A 13,292-nucleotide genomic window follows, 5' to 3' on the forward strand; every position below is an offset into this window, starting at 1 on the left:
GACAAGGTTGTGCAAAGTCATCAGCCTCACTCTCTTCCAGAGTCATCAAAATCCAGTGGCAAGACAATGGCCCAGGATGCAGTGGATGACTTTGACATCTTCCATGTCTGACCAAGCCCTAATTGCTCCACAGCATTTGCTTCAGCCACCTTCATGGCTGTTGGAACAATTTGTTCTCATTCGCCCATTCTGCCAGGAGAAGTCTTCACATCCTTGGGGAAGATAGCCCCCCAACTCATCGATGGGTCTGAAGCCTGTCAGTAACCCTCAACCTCTGTCTGCCAAGACAGTTATACTGGAGTTGCACATGCTTCTTGGAGCCACAGGTGAGAGTTGGGAGCCAGGTAGACACCAAAGGTACATGGGCAGCCCTGAAAAGGACTCTGCAGCCCCCATATTAGAGGTGCTGGTCCTCCCCTAACACCCTAAATACAAGCAGAAAGAAAGACAGTCCCTGTCCTTAAGAAGCTTATATTCTTACAGGGGAAGACAACACATAAAACGAATCTGAAAAGAGCTAGGGGGAAAGGGGGAAAGATCAAAATACCTGACATGGGGGCATTGGAGAGAAAATCTAGGACAGTCAAGAGTGTAGCCTGGAGAGGAATAAAAACATGGCTGACTTGGGCCTCCTTCTTAAAGTGGAGGTTCTGGGAGGAATTAGCCAATAAAAGGGAGAGACCACATGGGACAAGGGTACCTCCAACATGTGAAGTTCGGGGCAATGAGTTTCCAGGGTGAAAAGGTTTCTGCAGCATGGCAGAGAAAATCCAGGAGAGTCAGGAATGCAGCCTGGAGAGATTTGAACCAATTGTATGTGGATGATTTTTGCAGTTTAAACCTGACAGAAGATGAGAGGAACTTGAGTCAAGATGAGGGGAGGGGTCTCCTGCATCAGTAGAGTGGGGAGGGAGCTTCCCACACTTGCCTGCTTCAGCTAAGATCTTTTTAAACAGATGGATGGGGACATCCCCTTGAAGCACCATCCCCTAATAGCTAGGTTAATCTAGAATGTTCCTTTCACTTTTCCTTTAATCTCTTCTCACTTTTGAAGAGCCATATTTCAGGCACAGGTCCCATCCCACTTAGTCTCTGAGATCCCAATCAAGACAAATTTGTCTTCCCCATTAGAATGCACCTTTCTTGAGAGCAGGGACAATTTCACTTTTGCCTTTGTATCTCCAATGCTTAGGATTGTACCTGGCAAATAGGAGGCATTCAGTAAGTGCTCGGTGATTGATTCATTCATTGGTTAAATTTGCTTGTAAGTCACTGAAGGTTCAGTTTAGTCCTCTGTAAAATGGAATACCACTCACCTTATCTACCTCCCAGGGCTAATATGAGAAAAGTTCTTCATAAATCTTAATATGGAGTTATTGTTATGATAGATTATAGAGTATCAGTGTTGGAAGAAACCTTAGAAATCATCTGGTTCAATATTCTCATTTTACAGAGGGAAAAATGGAGACCTAGAGAGAGGGCCGTCTTGCCCAGTATCACACAGTTCACTCTTAATTTGAACCCAGAGCTTCTGACACTAAATTCAGTGTTCTTTCCATGCTGCTATACTGTTTTTAATACTGGGTGTTAAGTCTCAGCTCTGCTGCTGACTCACTGGGTGACCATGGACCAGTTCTTTTGCCTCTCTGAGTCTTAGCTGTCCCAGTTATAAATCAAGATCTCTGAAATCCTTTGTCTTCCCCATTAGAATGTAAATTACTAGCGAGCAGGGACGATTTCATTTTCGCTTTTGTATCTCCAATACTTAGAATTGTGCTCTGTGAATTCTGTGAAATGCAATCACGCTCAGATGCCTCACCAATTTTTCCTCCCTCACTACTACTATCCTAATGAGGCTCCAGGCCTTGGAAGGAGGGGGAAGCACTGTCTTCTTGAGTGCCCAGAAGGGAGCTGAAGGGCCGTAAGTACACACATACACACACACACACACACACACACACACACACACACACACACACACACCCCTTTTTATCATGGCCCCAAACCTTGTCCTATGGGAGGAAATCCAAGTCACCAAGAAGCCACTGGGCTTCCTCTGGGCGAAAGATAAGCATCATATCCCAGGCTCTTATCTCTGACCCTCAGGTCCCTGTTCTCCTCTTCCCTGCCCCCTCCCTGCCAGAGCAACAACTACACCCCCTACCCATCTACCCCTATCACAGGCTACTCCAGGCAAGAGTAAGACACAAGATTCGACTTTTTACCCACCAAACGCCAGGTGTTGGCTCACCCTTCCTTGGTGAAATAGACACAAGCAGAGAAAGCATCCAGAAGACAACCACCCACCCCAGGTGTCCACACTGCTTGACTGTGGGACTGAATCCAGGAGATGCCAAAAAGGCCATCGTAGCCTTGCTAACCCACAGTTGAGTCCTCTCCACATGTGCCCATAACCAATGAAGCTACAGCTGGGGAGATGAGTTTCCTGATGTGATGGAAAGAACATTGGGTTAAAGGTCAGATTCCAGACCTGCTTCTGCTACTGAAGTCTAGCTGCTTCCCCTCAGCTTCCTCCTCTGTGTAATGGGGATAATGATCTGTGCCTGCCTCATGAGACAACCAAACAATGTCTGAAAAAGTTGAGTTGGTTTGGTTTTTTTTTCCACCTGAACTATTGTTGAGAAAGGCAGCACAGCTAAATCAATAGAGAGTCAAGAGACCTGGGTTCAAGTATCATCTTGGACTGCGTGACTCTAAGCAAGTCACTTAGACTCTTAGTATTCCAGTTAATTCTCTGAGACTAAAATTGCAGAAAAAGTGTGGCTCTACATTGCTAGTGGGAATTTACTATCCCAGGAGTTCCCAATGCCATTGAAATCACAGGGCCAGGCCATAGTCCTATTCTTGGTTTTATTCATGAGAACTCTCCAGGAAACAACAAAGCAGAAGGAGAAGAGGATGATTAGGCTAACTTCTCAGAACCATATTCTCCCTGCCTTTGTTCACACTTCCCTCCACCTGGAATGTCCCCCCTCCCTCTCATCTCTACCTTTCTGATTCCTATTTATTCTACAGTCAGTCAACAAGCGTATATTAAGCATTTAATTAGTGCCAGGCAAAAACATAATGCTAATGGGGGACACAGCATGCAACTATGTACAAACAAGATATAGACGGTATGAATAGAAGTTTATCTATAACGTCCAGATGAAATGCCACCTCCTCTAGGAAGACTTCTTTGATTCTCCAAGCTGGAAATTATCTCTCCCTTTTCTGCATTTCCAAATCACTGTAGTCCTATTGTCAGGAAAATAAGGGGAGAGGGTGGACTTGAAGAACCCTTCCAGTTTTAACAGTCGTATGTTCTATGTTTTAAAACCCATCCCACCTCCCCCTCCCTAGTTCTGACATTTTGCTTTCTGTGCTCTAAGGCCCTTCCCAGCTCTTATATTGCATATTCTATATTCTAAGCTGCAGTCCGACTCTGACATTCTATGTTTGTCCTAGGTTTGAGAGCCTAAATTCAGAGCCTGGAGAGGCAATCAGTTTCTCCTACTTACTCCCCTACATTTATCATCAATGCTTTCTAAATGGATAGTTGTGCTGTAAACATCAGTGCCACTGAAAAGGGAAAGCTTTGCCTAATGTACAATTTACACATCCAAGTGTGGTTTACCAAAGGACCTAGTATAGTATGGCTACCTAGGGCACCAAGAGGACGGAGAAGAATGTGACATTGTGACGACCACTTTTGCCATTCTTTCCAGGCATAATGCCTCTTCACATCTCCACACCAATAGCGAGCTCCTATAGCTATGAAGGGCCAGACAATGCAATCTGAGGCTAGGTCATTCTCCATTCTTTTCTTTCTTTCTTTCTTTCTTTGGAGGCAATTGGGGTTAAGTGACTTGCCCAGAGTCACACAGCTAGTAAGTATCTGAGGCTAGATTTGAACTCAGATCCTCCTGACTCCAAAGCCGGTGCTCTATCCACTGCACCACCTGCCTGCCCCTGGTCATTCTCCAGTCTACAGAGAAAAGGTTTTATTTGTAATGTCATTTGTCAGGAATAGCTTCCTTTTCATCAGTGCTTGAAGTTTTGGGGGATATTGGCTGGCCACACTACAAGGAGCCGAGCTCTAGAACAGTATTCCTGACAGTCTTGAAGGCTTAGCAGGTAAGAGTGTTAGACTTGGAGTCAGGAAGACCTGCTTCAGTCACTTACTAGCTATGTGACCCTGGGCAAGTCATTTATTGGGATAATAATAGGTACACAGGGATAAGTTTTGTGATAAGTTCACAAAAACACCATATTAAAAAACTATATTAATGTTGCTTATTATCATTTCTGAGTTCATGCTTGATCTTTTTGGGCAGTTCAGCCTATGTACACATTTAACAACCTTTGAAGACAGCTGAAGACAGTCCATAGTCTCATAACTATCCTGAAATAACCCTGTTCAAGGACCCCTTAACATGCATTGTGTGAGGCGTAATACAGGAAGACACATGCTAGCCAAAAGCAGTTGCCACTATGATAAAGGAAATCCAGAAGAAAATTCAGGCAAAGGAAGGTTTCTCAGTGAATGGCAAGGTCCTTAAAATGCTTGTTTGAGAGTGTTGATTGTATCAAGCCCAAAACATTGCAAAGCCTCTTGGAGGGTACCTATAATAATATAAAGTGTCTGACCTGTTCATCCCCAAAAGAAAGACAAAAGAGGAAGATTTCAACAAGCATCTCAATGGACACTCTATAGAGCTTAGCCAACAGTATGTCGTCAGTCAATCAGTCAACAACCATGTATTAAGTGACTACTAAGTGCCAGGTGCTGTGCTAAGCTCTGGGGATACAAAGAAAGGCCAAAAAAACCCAGTCCCTGGTCTCAAGGAGCTCACGGTCTATGGGGGGAGACAACACACAAACAATCATGTATAAACAAGATATAGACAGGACAAATTAAGGGTAGGCTCTGAGGGAAGAAAGAAAGATTAAGGAGGACTAAGAAAGACTTCATGCAGAAAGTGGGACTTTAGCTGAGACTTAGGAAGCCACAGAAAAGAGGATGCTGAGCTGAAGAGGGAGAGAATTCTAGGCATGGAGGACAACCAGGGGAAATGGCCAGATTTGGGAAATGTAGGGTCTGCAGTGAATTGCAGATCACATGGAAGGAATATATGAGACAGATAATACTGGTATACAAAGAGCTGGTATACCAACAATACTGGTATACAAAAAAGGAGGAGAAGAGCAGACTTGGATTTTTTTCAGGAAATTGCAATGTACTTTTACTGACCTCAAACTTCCCATAATAAATTAGGCCCATCTTTTCAAGATAAGCATTTACTGGTGATGCCAGATGGCAGTGAGACCTGGACCATGACTATCCCTGAAAAACTAAAGATAAATATCTTTGTTCAGAGGGCAATGGAGAGAGTCATGGTGAGTGTGAATAGGTGTGAACATAAGGTCCAAATGAAATGCCACCTCTTCTAGGAAGACTTCTTTGATTCTCCAAGCTGGAAATTATCTCTCCCTCCTCTGCATTTCCAAATCATTGTAGTAACCAAGAAGGAACTAGGAAGAAGAATAAGGGCCAAGGATGATATCAGAGGATGCTATGATAGAAAGAGAGGATGGACTGGTCATGCGGTGATAACCAGGGGTGACAAATAGACATCCTGAGTGTGTTGCTCATAGCCTCAAAATGTGAGAGAAAAGCAAAGAAGGTGAACTTGTAGTGAACTTGCGGGGAACTTGTAGGACAGCATGGACAGACATGGATAGGTTGTGATCTACATTATTGAAAGAAAGGATTTATTAAGCACCTACTATGTGCCAAGCACCATGCTAAGTGCTTTTTATGAATATTATCTCATTTGATCCTCACAAGAACCCTGGGAGGTGGTTGCTATTATTATGATCCCTATTTTACAGCTGAGGAAACTGAGGTAGACATAGGTTAAGCGACTTGCCCAGGATTACAAAACTTGCAAGTGTCTAAGGCAAGATTAGAACTGAAGTCTTCCAGACCCAACCCACTACTGTACCACCTAGCTCCCTCCCTGGGAGGGAACTTCCAAATTGATGCAATCACGGATCCATTTGGGTATCCCCAAAACAACCTTAAAGAAGTTACCTAAAATGGAAAAGGAAATACAAAAGCTCACCGAAGAAAATAATTCCTTAAGAATTAGAATTGAGCAAGTAGAAGCTAATGACCCTATGAGACATCAAGATGTGATAAATCAAAATCAAAAAAGGTAAAAAAAAGAGAAGAAGAAGAAGAAGAAGAAGAAGAAGAAGAAGAAGAAGAAGAAGAAGAAGAAGAAGAAGAAGAAGAAGGAATAGAAGAAACTGTGAAATTTCTCATTGGAAAAACAACTGACCTAGAAAATAGATCCAGGAGAAATAATATAAAAATTATTGTACTGCCTGAAAGCCACGAACAAAAAAAAAAAAAAGCCTGGACATCTTTCAAGAAATTATCAAAGAAAACAGTGAAAGAATCCACTGATCACCACCCGAAAGAGATCCCAAAATGAAAACTCCCAGGAACAACATAGCCAAATTCCAGAGCTCACAGATCAAGGAAAAAGTACTGCAAGCAGCCAAAAAGAAACAATTGAAACATTGTGAAGCTACAGTCAGGATTACACAGGTTTTGGTAGCTTCTACATTAAAGAACTGGAGGGCTTGGAATATGATATACTGGAAGGCAAAGGAGTTAAGATTACAACCAAGAATCACCTACCCAGCAAAGTTGAATATGATCTTTTGTGGGGGGAGGGGAAGAATGGATATTTAACAAAAGAGAGGACTTTCAAGCACTCCTAATCAAAAGATCAAAGCTGAATAAAAAATTTGATCTCCAAATACAAGATTCAAGGGAAATATAAAAAGGTTAAAAAAAACAAGAAAGAGAAAACAAAAGAAATTCAGGTTAAGCTGTTTATATTTCTATATGGCAAGATATCTGTAACTCTTAACAACTTTATTACTATAAGAGCAATTAGAAGGAGCATATATGGATATAAGATGACTTTGACAGGATGATACCCAAAAAAAACAAAATTAAGGGGTGAAGGGGAAAATTGAATTGAAAAAGAAAGAGGGGGGAGACTGAATGGGGTAAATTATCCCAGTAAAAAAGTAACAAAAGAGCTATTATAATGGAGGGGAAGATGGGAGGGGGAGGGGGTGGGCAAAGCTTAAACCTTACTCTCATCAAAATTGGCTCAAAGAGGGCATAATGGACATACTCTTTTGGAAGCAGAGATCTATCATCTCATATAAAGAAGTAAAAAGGGATAGGGATATTAGAAGAGGGAGAGGGGATTGATAAAAGGGAGGGTAGATGGGGGAAGGTGGTGATTAGAAGTAAAACACTTTTGAGGGGGGAAAGGGGAGGTAAGAAAGAGAGAGGGATAAACAAGGGAAAATAGCATGGAGGGAAATACACAGTTAGTTATCATGACTATAAATGTGAATGGGACGAACTTGCCCATAAAATGGTAGCAGATAGCAGAATGGATTAAAAACCAGAATCCTACAATGTATTGTTTACAAGAAACACACCTGAAGCAGAAAGATATACACAGGGTAAAGGTAAGGGTCTGGAGCAGAATCTATTGAGCTTCAGGTGAAGTAAAGAAAGCAGGGGTAGCAATCATGATCTCAGACAAAGCAAAAGCAAAAATAGATATAATTAAAAGAGATAAAGGACAAACCTATATCTTGCTGAAAGGTACCACAGACAATGAATCATATCAATACTAAACATATATGCACCAAATTGTATAGCATCTAAATTTTTGAAGGAGAAAACATCCTACTCCCTAACAATTAGATTGTAAGCTCTCTGAAGGCTAAAACTGTGTCTTATTCTTCTTTTATATTCTACAGTATAGGGCATCAGGTCTTGTAGATACAAAGAACGCAGTAAATGCAGAAGAAAGGAATGGATAGATGGATGATTGGATGAATGGATGAACCATAGAAAGAAAAAGCCTTTAGAGATCACCTAATCTAAGTCTTTTATTTTCCTAAGACGCAGAAACATATAGCAACTTGTCCAAGGTTTTAAGAGTGACTGGAATCCATGCTGTCTTAGAGAACTGGGGATATTAAGATTGTGGGAAATGTTGGAAGAAGTTTTGTTTCCACAGAATTAAAAGTATTCCTCCCAGCTTTAGCAGAATGTAAGTCAGGTGACTAGTTCTGATCAGAGCTGTGATCTAGCAAAACCAGACTTCTGATCGGTTAAAGGTTAGAGGCTTGTACAAATGCTTAACAAGCTGTTTGAGGAGGGCATGATGCCAGGCGGGAGATTCAAATTAGGAGCCAATAAAAGGACTGACATTTGTCTGAGTCCTTGTACTCTCCTGTACTCTGTTCAGGGGATGTACCCATTTATTCAGAAAGAATAAATATGAAATATAATGAAAACCTTCCTGGTTTTCCAATGAGTATTGCTTATTTCTAAACTAAGTATGTTTCTAACGAGATTAAAGACTCAAGAAGACACATGATAACTATTTGCAAATATCTGAAGGATTATGATAGGGCAGAGGAATTAAATTTGCTCTGCTTGGCCCTAGAAGCCAGAACCAGGAGCAAAGGAAGATAAATTTGGACTTAATGATAGATGGAAATTTTCTAACACTTAGAGCTGTCCAACAATAAAATGTGCTGCCTTAGAAAACAATAATAATAATTATAATAATAATAATCTTACTCCTATGGCAGCTTATGGTTTACAAAGGGCTTTATTCACAATAGCCCTGCAAAATAGGTAGCACAATTATTTTTAGGTATATTTACAGAGGAAACTGAAGGTCAGAAAGGTGAAACCATTTGCCAATCCTATAGCTGGGGGGGGTGTGTGTGTGTGTGTGTGTGTGTGTGTGTGTGTGTGTGTGTGTGTATGAGAGAGGAGGGGATGGGGGGGGAAAGGGAGAGAGAGACAGAAACAGAGAGACAGAGAAGAGAAAGAGAGGAAGGAGAGCACAGCGTAGTGAGCATAATTTATGGAGAGCTGGCCTCAGAGCCAGGAAGACTTAAGTTCAAATCTGGTCTCTGACATATGCTGGTTGTGTGTGACCCAGGGCAAGCAGACTAACTTCTCTGTATTCTAGGCACATTCTAAGAGAATTGCAACCAAGGTGCAATCTCTATTTCCTGAGGAAGGTCCTCAACAGGACCTCCTTACACCAGTAAATGTAGAGGCCTGGTCCTTGTCCCACACCTTACGCTGGTGATATGAAGCATTGTAGAGGCCTCCGAGTCAGGAAGCCCCAAGTTCAAGCCCTGCCGTGGACACATGCTGGCTGTGAGGCCCTGGGCAAATCATTTCAACCTGTTGGCTCTCTGGACATATCTGAATTGCAGAATGGTGGCTAATGGGCTTAAAGGGAGTTTCCTTGCTCTGAGTTTCCTAGCGTGATGAAATCACAGGTCTGAACTCCCTTCCCCCACCAATAAGTGCTCAAGATGCTGACTGTCAGAAGCACAGAATGTAGGCAGGTCTTAGAACCCTGAAGACCCGGATTCAAATCCTACCTCAGAAATTTATCAGCTGTGTAACCCTGAACCTGCTATTTAATCTCACAGTTTCTGATTCTGTCAAATGGGGATAGTCGTATCTATAGTACTTAACCCACGGAGTTTTTTGTGAGGTTGAAAAGAGATTATTTACACAACATGGTTTGCCAACCTTAAAGGAATGTAATAATATTTATAATAGCTATCATTTACATATAGTCTAGGCAGTACAGTGAATAGAACCCAGGACCTCGAGTGAGGAAGACCTGAGTTCAAGTCTAGCCTCGGACACTTCCTAGCTGTGTGACCTTAGGCAAGTCACGTAACCTCTGTTTGCCTCAATTTCCCCACTTATAAAATGAGGATAATAGTAGCAACTACTTCCCAGGGTTATTATCAGGATCAAATGAGATAATATTTGTAAAATACTTAGTGCCATGCCTATATAATAAGTATTATATCGATGCCAGTTATTCTAATCTACTTTGTGCCTACTATGGGCTAGGCACTGACCCCCATTCAGTGAATAGGCCTCTTTAAGAAGTGAGTCAAAAGTCCACTCACCAAATAAGCATGGGAGATAGAACGAAAAGCCACGTCTCTTCGTTGGTCCAGGAACACCCGGAGGTTTAACCACTGTACCACAGGTGCCTCTCTAATAGAGGCAAATGTAAAGGGGGAAAGACATATAAAAAGGAAAAAGCAAAACAACACAAGGGCCTTTTGGAACTATCTGTAGTTTACGGATAATCCATGCTTTGGGACTGGCCTGTGTCCTGGCTCTGCTCTGACCACGGGTGCTGTAATATTAATTAAGTTGGGACATTTTTTACTGTTTTAGAATGCTAAATTAATTAAGTGTCTTTGACTGAGCCTTACTAGGTGCAAAGCCCCAGGCCCCAAACCCCTAATTACTAGGTGCTAAACTGATATGGGCATGAAGCCCTCAGGGTCCTAAGGGGAGCTGCTAAGACCAGAGTCAATAGTACCTGCCTAAGTTCTGGTTGTTCAGATGACCTTTGATGATGTCTAAAGAGTGTATAAAAAGAGAGAACAGAGCTGTTTTGCTTGAGGCTCTCACTCCTGGAGGAATGTTGGCATGGGACTCTGGGCGGCCACTCTAAGAGCCTCCTGGCTTGTCAACTCAGATGTTGATGGTTCCTTGGTAACTATGAATTGTGACTTGGTCAGTTTATATTGTGTATGTTTGTAACTTGTTTGTATTTGCTCTGAAGTACAGGGGCTTTTCCTCCTGAACTAAGTGAGTTTATATGTAGGTGTTGGATTACAGCGAGATTGTTAACCCTTTAACATTGCTTTCCTTAGTAAAGCAGATCAAAAGAATTTGTGCTGGCAGCATTCTTGTTGGTGGGCTTGTGTTGGTCTTTCACCCCCACAACAACTGCTAGCCAAATTGTTGCAACAGATGCACAGACAATCTCAGGGATGGTCTTGTTTTCTCTCTGATTGGGGCCCGTGAGTCCTTGTCTTTGTGGGACTAGAGAAACAGCCCCTTCTAGCTGGGCTGGTTTGGGGATGCCACCCATGGTGAGGGAATGGGGAAGAGCAGGTCCTGAGACTGTCTATGAGAGAGACACAGACACAAACAAAGACAGAGGGACACAGAGACAGAGAGACAAAGACAGAAAGATTCAGAGAGTGATAGAGGCAAAGACGGAAAGATGCAGAGACACACAGAAACAGGGACAGATAGAGACAGACAGACAGAGATAGAGAGATGCAGAGAGAGATAGACACAGAGAGACAAGGGACAAAGACAGAGAAACAGAAACAGATAGGGACAGCCAGACAGAGACAGAGAGACACAGAGAGGCTGATGTCCGGAAGAAGCTGTTGGGTTGGAATACAGCTCTCGGTGCTGAGATTGTGCAAACAAGGCATTGCCCAAGGCCGGGTGACCTCCATTGTGCAAACAGGTGTTTACTGGAGGCAGTGAGTCGGGCATGCTCAGAGAGCCTTCTTACCAAACGCCTGAGAGGCTGACTCAAAAAGAAACAGGAATTATTTGTATGCACATTTTCATGTTGTTTGTTTATTGTTTTCATGGGCTTCCTGCTGAGATGTGTTTGATGGGAAAACGGGTAATGAGTTCTACATCTGGTCCAGCTTCTGCTCTTCCAAGAATGCAACAAACTTAATAGATGTGTTAAGCACCTACTTCATATGAGTTGCCATACTAGACCCTGGCAATACAAAGACCAAAAAAACTATAATAATTCTGCCCTCACAAGGCTTAGGTTCTATGGTGGCTTGGGGTGGGGGGATGGAACAGCATATATAGATAAGGTAGTCTAATGAGGGAAAGAGAACTAGCAAGTGGGGGGAAGTGAGAGGGATATCAAGGAAGGCATCATTGAGGAGTTGACACCAGAACTAAACCAAGAAGGAAAAGATTACAAAAGCCATGTGCAGATAAATAATTGGGAATATTGGGGAGTTGAGATAGGGGGAAGGATGTGGCAAAAAGAGGAGTCCAAAGCACCTCAGAACCTCATTAGGAAAATTTTGATGACAGATCACACTCAAGACACCCCCTGGCCATAAGCAACTTTGAAATGTTAGATTTTTTTTCTCCTCACCTTGTTTTTGGGCAAGACAGCGGTTCTTAATACTTCTCAGTCAGATGAAAATTTCTTCCTGCTTTTAAAGGCTCTAGAGGAAGAAATCCATCATCATAATAATAACTGACATTTATATTGGGCTTTAAGGTTTTACAAAGCACTTTACATACATTAATATCTTTTGAGTCTCAGAAGAACCCGTTGAAATTAGTATTCTTTGACAGATTAAGAAACCAAGCCTCAGAAAGGTGAATTGATTTACACGTGACTGCATGGCACCAATCAATCAATCGATGATGATTTATTAAGGACCTAGTTTACATGCCGGGTACTGTGCTACAGCTGCGTATGGGACGATAAAAGAGAAACAGCCCCTGCCCTCCAGAGGCTTATATTCTATCACAGGAGACAATATGTACCTTAAGTGTATATATATAAGTGTACCTAAGTGTATATAGTGTATATAGTATATAGTATATAGTGTATATAGTATATAGTATAAGTGTATATAGAATAAATACAAGGTAAATTCAGGAGGTGGCAGAGGGTGAAGAAATAGTAACTGAGGGGAATCAGGAAAGGTTTTATTTAGAAAGTGGTGTTTGATCAAAGTGTCGAAGGAAGCTAAGTGTTCTTAGAAGTAATAGGCGAGAAAAGAGTGTGTTCCAGGCATGAAGACAGCCAGAACATAGGCTGGAGATAGAGGATCATACATGAACAACAGCAAGAGTTCAGTGATGACAGACCATGGAGTTTAGGAAGGAGAATAATGTATCATAATGTTGGAAAAGTAGATTGGAGCCAGGGTGTGAAAAATTGTAAAAGCAGTAACAAACAAGATTTCATCTCAAAGTTCTCCATGCTCAAAGCCCATTGTTTGTTCTGTTCTATTATATGTGCTTCCCATTCTCCCATCTCCCTCCCCTTTCCCTGTCCCTCCCACACTTTCATGTATTTTGGTATCACCCATCTCCTTACTCCCCTCCCACCCCAGGATGTGTTCCTTTAAATCTAACCTGTGTATCACATGTTTGGGGAAGACATTATTCCATAATGATAGGCCATATCTATGCAAACATACCTCAGAGATATTGCGGGGTCGGTTCCAGACCACCACAATAAAGTGAGTAGCACGAATTTTTTGGTTTTCCAACGCATATAAAAGTTATGCTTACACTATACTGTAGTCCATTAACTGTGCAATAGTAT

The sequence above is a fragment of the Trichosurus vulpecula genome, chromosome 2, assembly GCF_011100635.1.
Source record: "Trichosurus vulpecula isolate mTriVul1 chromosome 2, mTriVul1.pri, whole genome shotgun sequence".
Lineage (NCBI taxonomy): Eukaryota > Metazoa > Chordata > Mammalia > Diprotodontia > Phalangeridae > Trichosurus > Trichosurus vulpecula.